General features: G+C 46.8%; 1 long non-coding RNA gene across 1 annotated transcript; it reads left to right on the top strand.

Annotated features, from left to right (window-relative positions):
• Window positions 1–72: 72 nt before the first annotated feature.
• LOC131384617 (uncharacterized) lies at window positions 73–9,032 on the top strand. The gene is made up of 3 exons (XR_009215643.1): window positions 73–300; window positions 5,014–5,060; window positions 8,885–9,032. It is a non-coding gene; the product is annotated as an uncharacterized LOC131384617 (long non-coding RNA).
• The last annotated feature ends 335 nt before the right edge of the window (window positions 9,033–9,367 follow it).

The raw sequence follows: 9,367 nt of genomic DNA on the forward strand, positions 1-9,367 counted from the left end.
CTTTGGTGTTTACAGAGGCCGCGAAGCCCCGCGTTTGCGCGTGCGCTTCCGGCCAGGACGGCCCAGAGGTCCCTGACTAGGGGCGGACTAGGGGCAGCTTTGCCTCGCGCCCCCTAGTGGTTGTCGCCGCTCTGTCACCACGGCTCCCGGGGCCTCTGTCGGCTCCACTTTGGTTGAGACGTCTCCACAGCCCAACAACGGCGGCGATCTGAGGAGAGGCAGGAGAAAATACGGCGCGCTCGGCATCGCCCTTCTGACTGGGGACTCCAGCATCTCAGTCACCGCTTCACCAAGCCCCAGGTGCAGGTTCTGGCATCCATCACGGCAAACTGGAGACCGCGGTGAATTCCACCGGAATGGCGCGCGCATTGCCACATGGGAACTGTAGTTCTCGGCTAGGACCTTTCTGGGGCTGGGCCGCTGGAAAAACTACATTTCTCAGGAGCTCAAGAGTCAGGCTGACAGAAAGGGGGCCCGCGGCATGTTGGGAGATGGAGTTTGGGGGTTCCTGCTAGCAGGGAAACAGTGAAGCAATGGAGCCAAGTGTTCTGAGCCTGGGCCTGTGGGTTTGAGTTGGGCAGGAGTTACACAGTAGCTCTTATAAGAGCGGAGTAGCATTGTTGCGGCTTTTAGAAAGAATACTACTTATTAGTGGTGTGATCTGAGCGATCAAGACAAATGCCCCTTTATCTTTTTTATTTAATTATTTTTTGAGACAGGGTCTCTGTCTGTCAGGCTGGAGTGCAGTGGCCCCAGAACTGCTGGCCTCCCGCCTCACCCTCCCAAAGTGCTGGGATTATAGGCATGAGCCATCAGGCCTAGCCAGATGCCCTTTTATCAACTACGATGGACCTTAAGGTTAAGGTTAAGGAAACAAACGTTGCCTACCTCAGGGCTCAGCTGGCATGGCAACTTCTTAAATTTCTACTGCTGCCAGAAAAACCACACTCTTACTAACCCCCTAGCAATAGGAGCTATCAGGCAAATTGTCAGACTCTTCTTTACTGGGATTTACAACTCAGACCACTACAAGCTGATCGACAGAGGACAGGCCTTACAAACATTCTTTCCTGATAAGTAACTGCAGACCTCAAGCCAGTTTCAGCAAGCTCATAGAGACTGCACGCAATCTGTGTTTGTGTCCTATAGGTCACCTTTTGATGCAAAGAACCAAATTCCACCTCATTTTAATGCAAAAACCCCATCCCAAAGTGAACATGGAATGTATGTTACAGGTGTTTACCCATTGCGCATGCACTCACGTCCCCTCATAAATATGTATAGCTTTTCCCCCAAACCTGCTGAATATGTATGATTGTTGTGAAATACAGACCCTGTGAGTCATAAAAACCAGCCTAGGCTGGACGTGGTGGCTCATGCCTGTAATCCCAGCACTTTGGGAGGCCAAGGCGGGCGGATCACGAGGTCAGAAGATCGAGACCATCCTGGCTAACATGGTGAAACCCCGTCTCTACTAAAAATACAAAAAAATTAGCCTGGTGTGGTGGCGGGTGCCTGTAGTCCCAGCTACTCGGGAGGCTGAGGCAGGAGAATGGCATGAACCCGGGAGGTGGAGGTTGCAGTGAGCCGAGATCGCACCACTGCATTCCAGCCTGGGCGACTGAGCGAGACTCCGTCTCAAAAAAAAAAAAACCAGTCTGCCTTTTCCCTATACAGAGACAGCACCTTTGGTACATGCAGGAGAGTGTCTCTTCTCAGTTTGCAAACTGATGTCGCTAATGAAACTGCCCTTTACTATTTAGGCATCCTGGTGTTCTAGAGGGCAACAGTCTGCACCTCTCACAGGGCTTCCTCTTCCATCACTCCTCAGAGACTGTATTCACAGGGGTCGCCTGTGTGTGAGATGCTGTTTGTCTCTTTTGGGGGGAGGGCGGGGGCTCTTCGTTTGTGGGGTTTTTTGTTTTGTTTTTGTTTTTTTTTGAGACGGAGACTCGCTCTGTCACCCAGGCTGGAGTGCGGTGGTGCGATCTGGGCTCACTGCCAGCTCCACCTCCTGGGTTCACGCCATTCTCCTGCCTCAGCCTCCCGAGTAGCTGGGTCTACAGGCACCTGCCACCACGCCGGGCTAATTTTTTTATTTTTTTAAATTTTTTTTAGTAGAGATGGGGTTTCACCATGTTAGCCAGGATGGTCTCTATCTCCTGACCTTGTGATCTGCCCGCCTTGGCCTCCCAAAGTGCTGGGATTACAGGCGTGAGCCACCGTGCCCGGCCTTGTTTTTGTTTTTTTGAGACAGGGTCTCGTTCTGTCACCCAGGCTGGAGGCAAGACCATTGTTCACTGCAGCCTGGACCTCCTGAGCTCAATCTATTCTCCCACCTCAACCTCCTGAGTAGCTGTGATTATAGGCACACACCACTACACCTGGCTAATTTTTTTTTTCAATTCTAACTTTAATAATGTTTTGCCTTTTTTTGTTGTTTTTTTTTTAGATGGAGTATTATTCTGTCACCCTGGCTGGAGTGCAGTGGCACGATCTTGGCTCACTGCAACCTCCACCTCCCGGGTTCAAGTGATTCTTCTACTTCAGCCTCCCAAGTAGCTGGGATTACAGGCGCACACCAAAACGCCCAGCTAATTTTTTTTTTTTTTTTTTTGAGAGGGTGTCTTGCTCTGTTGCTCAGGCTGGAGTGCAGTGTCATGATCTTGGCTCACTGCAACCTCTGCTTCCTGGGTTCAAGAGATTCTCCCGCCTCAGCCTCCTGAGTAGCTGGGATTACAGGCGCTTGCTACCAGCAATTTTTTTTTTTTTTGTATTTTTTTAGAGATGGGGTTTCACGCTGTTGGTCAGGCTGGTCTTGAACTCCTGACCTCGTGATCCGCCCACTTCGGCCTCCCAAAGTGCTGGGATTACAGGCATGAGCCATCATGCCTGGACTAATTTTTGTATTTTTAGTAGAGACAGCGTTTCACCATGGTGGCCAGACTGGTCTCAAACTCCTGACCTCAGGTGATCCCCCTGCCTTGGCCTCCCAAAGTGCTGGGATTACAGGTATGAGCCACCGCGCCAGCCTAATTTTTTGTAATTTTTGTAGAGACAGGGTTACGCCATGTTGCCCAGGCTGGTCTCAAACTCTTGAGTTCAAGGGATCCTCCTGCCTTGGCTCCCAAAGTGCTGGGATTACAGGCATGAGCCACCCCACCTGACCTCAAACTCCTCTTTGGAAAAAAAGTATGGGCCACAGATTCTACCATGGCTATTGTCTCTTTCCCAGGTTTGTCCTCAACCATGGCAAAATAAATCTCTAAACTGATAGAGACCTGTCTCAGGTACTTTTTGGTTTACGAAATTGTATTAATAGGCCGGGCGCAGTGGCTCATGCTTGTAATCCCAACACTTTCGGAGGCCAAGGCATGGGGATCTCTCGAGGCCAGGAGTTCGAGACCAGCCTGGCCAACATTCTGAAAACCTGTCTCTACCAAAAATACAAAAATTAGTCAGGCATGGTGGTGCACACTTGTAATCCCAGCTACTTAGGAGGCTGAGGCAGGAGAATCGCTTGAGCCTGGGAGGTGGAGTTTGCAGTGAGCTGAAATTGTGCCACTGCACTCTGGCCTGGGCAACAGAGTGAGACTCTGTCTCAAAAAAAAAAAAAAATTTAAAAAATTATATGGATAAGAATGAGGCCGGGTGCTGTGGCTCATGCCTGTAATCCCAGCACTTTGGGGAGGCTGAGATGGGCAGGTCACTTGAGGTCAGGAGTTTGAGACCACCAGCCTAGCCAACATAGCGAAACCCTATCTCTACTAAAAATACAAAAATTAGCTGGGCATGGTGGCACATGCCTATAGTCCCAGCTACTCGAGGCTGAGGCAGGAGAATCTCTTGAACCTGGGAGACAGAGGTTGCAGTGAGCTGAGATCGTGCCACTGCACTCCAGCCTTGGTGGCAGAGTGAAACTCCATCTCAAAAAAAAAAAAAAAAAAAAAAAAAGACAAGAAAAAAGAAAAAGAAAAACTCTTGCCTGGAAGATCTAAGTCACTAAATGGACAGGGTTTATAATGCAGGTACAGAGATCCAGGTAAGGAAGTTTTGAACACAATATTCCATATCTATCTTATTTTTTCCAAAGAAACAGGACTGTAGGTCCTGTGGCAGGCAGTCCAGAACTGATGCCAGCCCCTTTATACACAGCTCTGCTTTGCTTTGAGCCTATCAAAATATTGCTTCATTTAAATTTCACCTCATCTCCAACCCCTCCCAAACCCTGTAAAACTATCTTCCTTTGTGCTTAGTGGGACATTCCTCGGTTTCTCCAGTATGCTGTCTGTCTCATTACAAGGGGACAAGAAACCTGACTTCATCAAACCATGGGTTTGTCCCTTGGTGGTCTTGGATGATTGGGCTAGGATAGCCTGAAATACTGGTGTCCAGCCGGGCGTGGTGGCTCACGCCTGTAATCCCAGCATTTTGGGAGGCCAAGGTGGGCGCGGATCACGAGGTCCGGAGATCAAGACCATCCTGGCTAACATGGTGAAACCCCATCTCTACTAGAAATACAAAAAAATTAGCCAGGCGTGGTGGCGGGCGCCTGTAGTCCCAGCTACTCGGGAGGCTGAGGCAGGAGAATGGTGTGAACCCAGGAGGCAGAACTTGCAGTGAGCTCAGATCACACCACTGCACTCCAGCCTGGGTGACAGAGCGAAACTCCATCTCAAAAAAAAAGACTAACACAGCTACAGCTGAACCCACTTTCCCCATACCATGGATGTTTTTAACCATTTCAGACTTTAAACTCTTCAGTTTATTTTTTACCTTTAGTAGAGATGGGGTTTTGCCATGTTGCCCTCCCAAACTGTTGGTATTGCAAGCATGAACCACCTCAACCGGCCATATTCTGTTTCTATTATAAATGATGGGATTAAACGTTCAGACTGCTGTTTGCAAACAGTTTACACAAATGACACCTTTAAGGGCAGGTTGGCTTTCTTCTCAGTATATGAAAAACCGAATGAGATATAATCATCAGGTCTACTTTTTTTTTCCTTCCAGCTGTGGTTTTGCAGCCTTAGTGACATCTGGATATGAGTTTTGAGCAGGTAAGTGCAAGAATCTGGTAACAATCAGCTTGAGGCAAATTTGCAGGTTTATTTTTATGCTTCTTTTTAATTAGTTATTTATGTCCATAACCAATAGGCCACTAAAGATGATAATTAACCAATATATTAATAGAATTAAAAACTAAACAGGCCAGGTGTGGTGGCTCACGCCTGTAATCCCAACACTTTGGGAGGCCAAGGCAGGAGGATCACTTGAGCCCGGGAGGTCAAGGCTACAGTGAGCTATGACCACACCACTGCACTCGATCCTGGGTGACAGACAGAGACCCTGTCTCAATTAAAAAAGAAAAAGAAGGCCTGGCTCACACCTGTAATCCCAGCACTTTGGGAGGCCAAGGCGGGTGGATCACAAGGTCAGGAGATCGAGACCATCCTGGCCAACATGGTGAAACCCCGTCTCTAATAAAAATACAAAAATTAGCTGGGCATGGTGGTGTGCGCCTGTAATCCCAGCTTCTCGGGAGGCTGAGGCAGGAGAATTGCTTGAACCTGGGAGGCAGAGGTTGCAGTGAGCTGAGATCGCACCACAGCACTCCAGCCAGCCTGGGTGACAGAGCGAGACTCCGTCTCAAAAAAAAAAAAAAGAAAAATAAAGAAAAAGAAACAGAATATAACATTAGAAACAAAAATAAACCTGTTGGGTTTTAAGAAGTATTATGAAGTATTTCAGACATATACTTCCAATGTCAGGACACATAGATCCAGCTCCTTCTTTGAATTTCATCGGATTCTGTCTTATGAATGTACCACGGTATCTGTAACCATTCATCCTGTTGCACACTGGAGTGCGACTGCTGGGTCCAAGGATGTGCATATATATCAGTGTGTAGATGGCCAAATTGTCCTAAGAGATTAAACCAATTTACACTCCCACCAGCAACGAACAATGGACCCCCTTTCCCCCACGCTCTCACCAACTCTGAATATAGCCATGCATCACTTAACAACCAGGATACGCTCTGAGAAATGCATCGTTAGGTGATTTCATCCTTGTGTGAACATCATAGTGTACTTACACAAACGGAGGGTATAGCCCACCACATACACCTTGGCTATATGATATAACCTTTTGCTCCCAGGCTATAAACCTGTACAGCAATGTACTACACTGAATACTGTAGGCAACTGTAACACAATAGTTTGTATTTGTGTATCTTAACATAGAAAAGGTATAGTAAAAATACAGTCTTATAATCTTATGGGACTGCTGTCTTATCTGCAGTCTGTTGACTAAAACATCCTTATGCAGTGCATGACTGTATCTTGCAATGTCTTAACGTTTGCCAATATGATGAGTAAAAAAATGACTCCTCATTTGTACTTTAACTTACATTATAATTTTTTGTGGATAACTTTTATTTTCCTTTCTTTTTTGGGGGGCATGCAAGATCAGTGAGTTTTCTTTCTCTTCTGATGATGAAAGCCATTGCTCATTTTTACATTGGGTTTTCAGTTTGGTTGATTTGTAGATGTTCTATCTTCTGGATTTTACTACTTTTTGTTTTTGTTTTTGTTTTTTGAGACAGTCTCGCTCTTGTCGCCCAGGCTGGAGTGCAGTGGAGCGATCTTGGCTCACTGCAACCTTTGCCTCCTGGATTTAAGCAATTCTCCTGCCTCAGCCTCCCGAGTAGCTGGGATTACAGGAGCGCACCAACACGCCCGGCTAATTTTGTATTTTTAGTAGGGATGGGGTTTCACCATGTTGGCCAGGTTGGTCTTGAATTCCTGACTTCAGGTGATCCACCCACCTGGGCCTCCCAAAGTGCTGGGATTACAGGTGTCAGCCACCGTGCCCGGCCTACTTTTTGTTTGTTTTTTGTTTTTGTTTTGAGATGCAGTCTCCCGCTGTTGCCCAGGCTGGAGTGCAGTGGTGAGATCTCAGCTCACTGCAACTTCCGCCTCCTGAGTTCAAGTGATTCTCCTGACTCAGCCTCCCAAGTAGCTGGGACTACAGGCATGTGCCACCATGCCCGACTAATTTTTGTATTTTTAGTAGAGACGGGCTTTCACCATGTTGGCCAGGCTGGTCTCGAACTCCTGACCTCAGGCGATCCACCTGCCTCAGCCTCCCAAAGTGTTGGAATAACAGGCATGAGCCACCGAGCCTGGCTATTCTGTATATTTTATATAAGTGGATTTATAAATCTGTCCTTTTATGTCTAACTTATTTCACTTAGCATGTTTTTAAGTTTCATCCATGTTGTAGTATGTATCAGAATTTCATTCTTTTTTATGGCTGGATAATATTCTATGTATACACTAATTTTGCTTATCAATTCATCTGTTGATGGACACTTACAATGTTTCCACCTTTTGGATATTGTGAATAATGCTGCTATGAACATGGGTGTATGTCTTACTCTGATTCCTGAGGCTAGGTAATTTATAAAGAAAAGAGGTTTATTTGATTCATAGTTCTGCAGGTTGTACAAGAAGCATGCCACTAGCATCTGCTTCTGGTGAGGCCTCAGGCTGCTTTCACTCACTGTGGATGGTGAAGGGGGACCAGGGTGTGCAGAGATCACATGACAAGAGGGGAAGCAAGAGTGAGATGGGAGGGCCAGGCCCTTTTTTTGTATTTTTCTGAGACAGAGTCTCCCTCTGTCACCCAGGCTGGAGTACAGTAGCGTAATCTTGGCTCACTGCAACCTCCACCTCCTGGGTTCAAGCGATTCTCATGCCTCAGCCTCCCAAGTAGCTGGGACTACATGCACTCGCCACCACACCTGGCGGATTTATTTATTTATTTTTTTGTATTTTTAGTAGAAATGCAGTTTCACCATGTTGGCCAGGCTGGTCTCGAACTCCTGACCTCAAGTGATCCGCCCACCTCAGCCTCCCAAAGTGCTGGGATTGCAGGAGTGAGCCACTGCTCTGGGCCTCCAGGCCCTTTTTAAACAATCAGTTATCTGGGAACTGATAAAGTAAGAACTCATCACTCCTGCCCACCCAGGGAGGACATTATGTCTTCATAAGGTTTCTGCCCCCATGACCCAAGCACCTCCCATTAGGCCTCTCCAACAGTGGGGATCCACTTTCAACATGAGACAAACATCCAAACTATAGTAGCATACAAATATCTGTTCAAGTCCCTGCTTTTGATTCTTTTGATCTTGTGGATATGAACCCAGGAATGGAATTGCTGGATCATTTGATGGTTGTACGTTTAACCTTTCGAGAAACTTCCAAACTATTTTCCACATCAGCTGCAACACCAGCCATTCCCACCAGCAATGCATAAGGGTTCTATTTTCTCCACTTCCTCCCTGACACTGTTATTTTATTTTTAAAAAATTACAGCCATCTCAGCAGATAATAAAGTGCTATCTCATTGTGGTTTTTTATTTGCACTTCCCTACTGATGATGTTGAGCAATTTTTCACATGCTTATTGGCCATTTGTATATTTTCTTTGAAGATATGTCTATTTATTTATTTTTGAGACAGTGTCTCAATCCATCGCCCAGGCTGGAGTGCAGTGGTGTGATTGCTGCTCACTGCAACCTCTGCCTCCCGGGTTCAAGCGATTCTCCTGCCTCAGCCTCCTAAGTAGCTGGGACTACAGGCAAGTGCCACCACACCCAGCTAATTTTTGTATTTTTAGTAGATATGGGGTTTCACTATGTTGGCCAAGCTGGTCTTGAGCTCCTGCCCTCAGGTGATCTGCCCGCCTCAGCCTCCCAAAGTGCTGGGATTACAGGCATGAACCACTATACCCAGCCAAAAAATAGCTACATTTTTTATTTCAAAACTTCTAAGCATTGGACCATGAAAACTGTTTGGTTTTTCCTTTTTGATACACAGCAACAGCAATTTATTTACTGATTACCTATTCAGTTGGTGCCAGGCCCGGTTCTAGATGCTGAAGACAGAGCCTAGATCAAGATTGACTCGGTCCTGGCTTTCCTGAAGTTCCCAGCCTGGTAGAAGAGACATAATAAACAACTAGCAAACACAGAAATGTGATTCTTTCTGGGATTATTAGGTGCTCTGAAAGGAAGAACAAGGGTGATGTGATAGACACTGATTGGGATGGGAGCTTTTTCAGATTGGGTGACAGGAAAAGTCTTGTGAAATCCTCCTGGTATGTAGGAGCTAGCCCCTAAAAGTTGTGGAGGAAGAGCACTAGGAGGGGGGTGCAGCCAGGGCAAAGCCTCCAAGGTGGGGCTAAGCTTGGCAGTGGGATTTCAGTGCAGTGAATAAGGCTAAAGAGTAGGAAGAGGTACGATCGGTGATGGGAGCAGGGGCCAGATCAAGCAGGGCCTTGAAGGCCATGGTAAAGGGTTT

The sequence above is a fragment of the Hylobates moloch genome, unplaced genomic scaffold (assembly GCF_009828535.3).
Source record: "Hylobates moloch isolate HMO894 unplaced genomic scaffold, HMol_V3 SCAFFOLD_11, whole genome shotgun sequence".
NCBI classification, from domain to species: Eukaryota; Metazoa; Chordata; class Mammalia; order Primates; family Hylobatidae; genus Hylobates; species Hylobates moloch.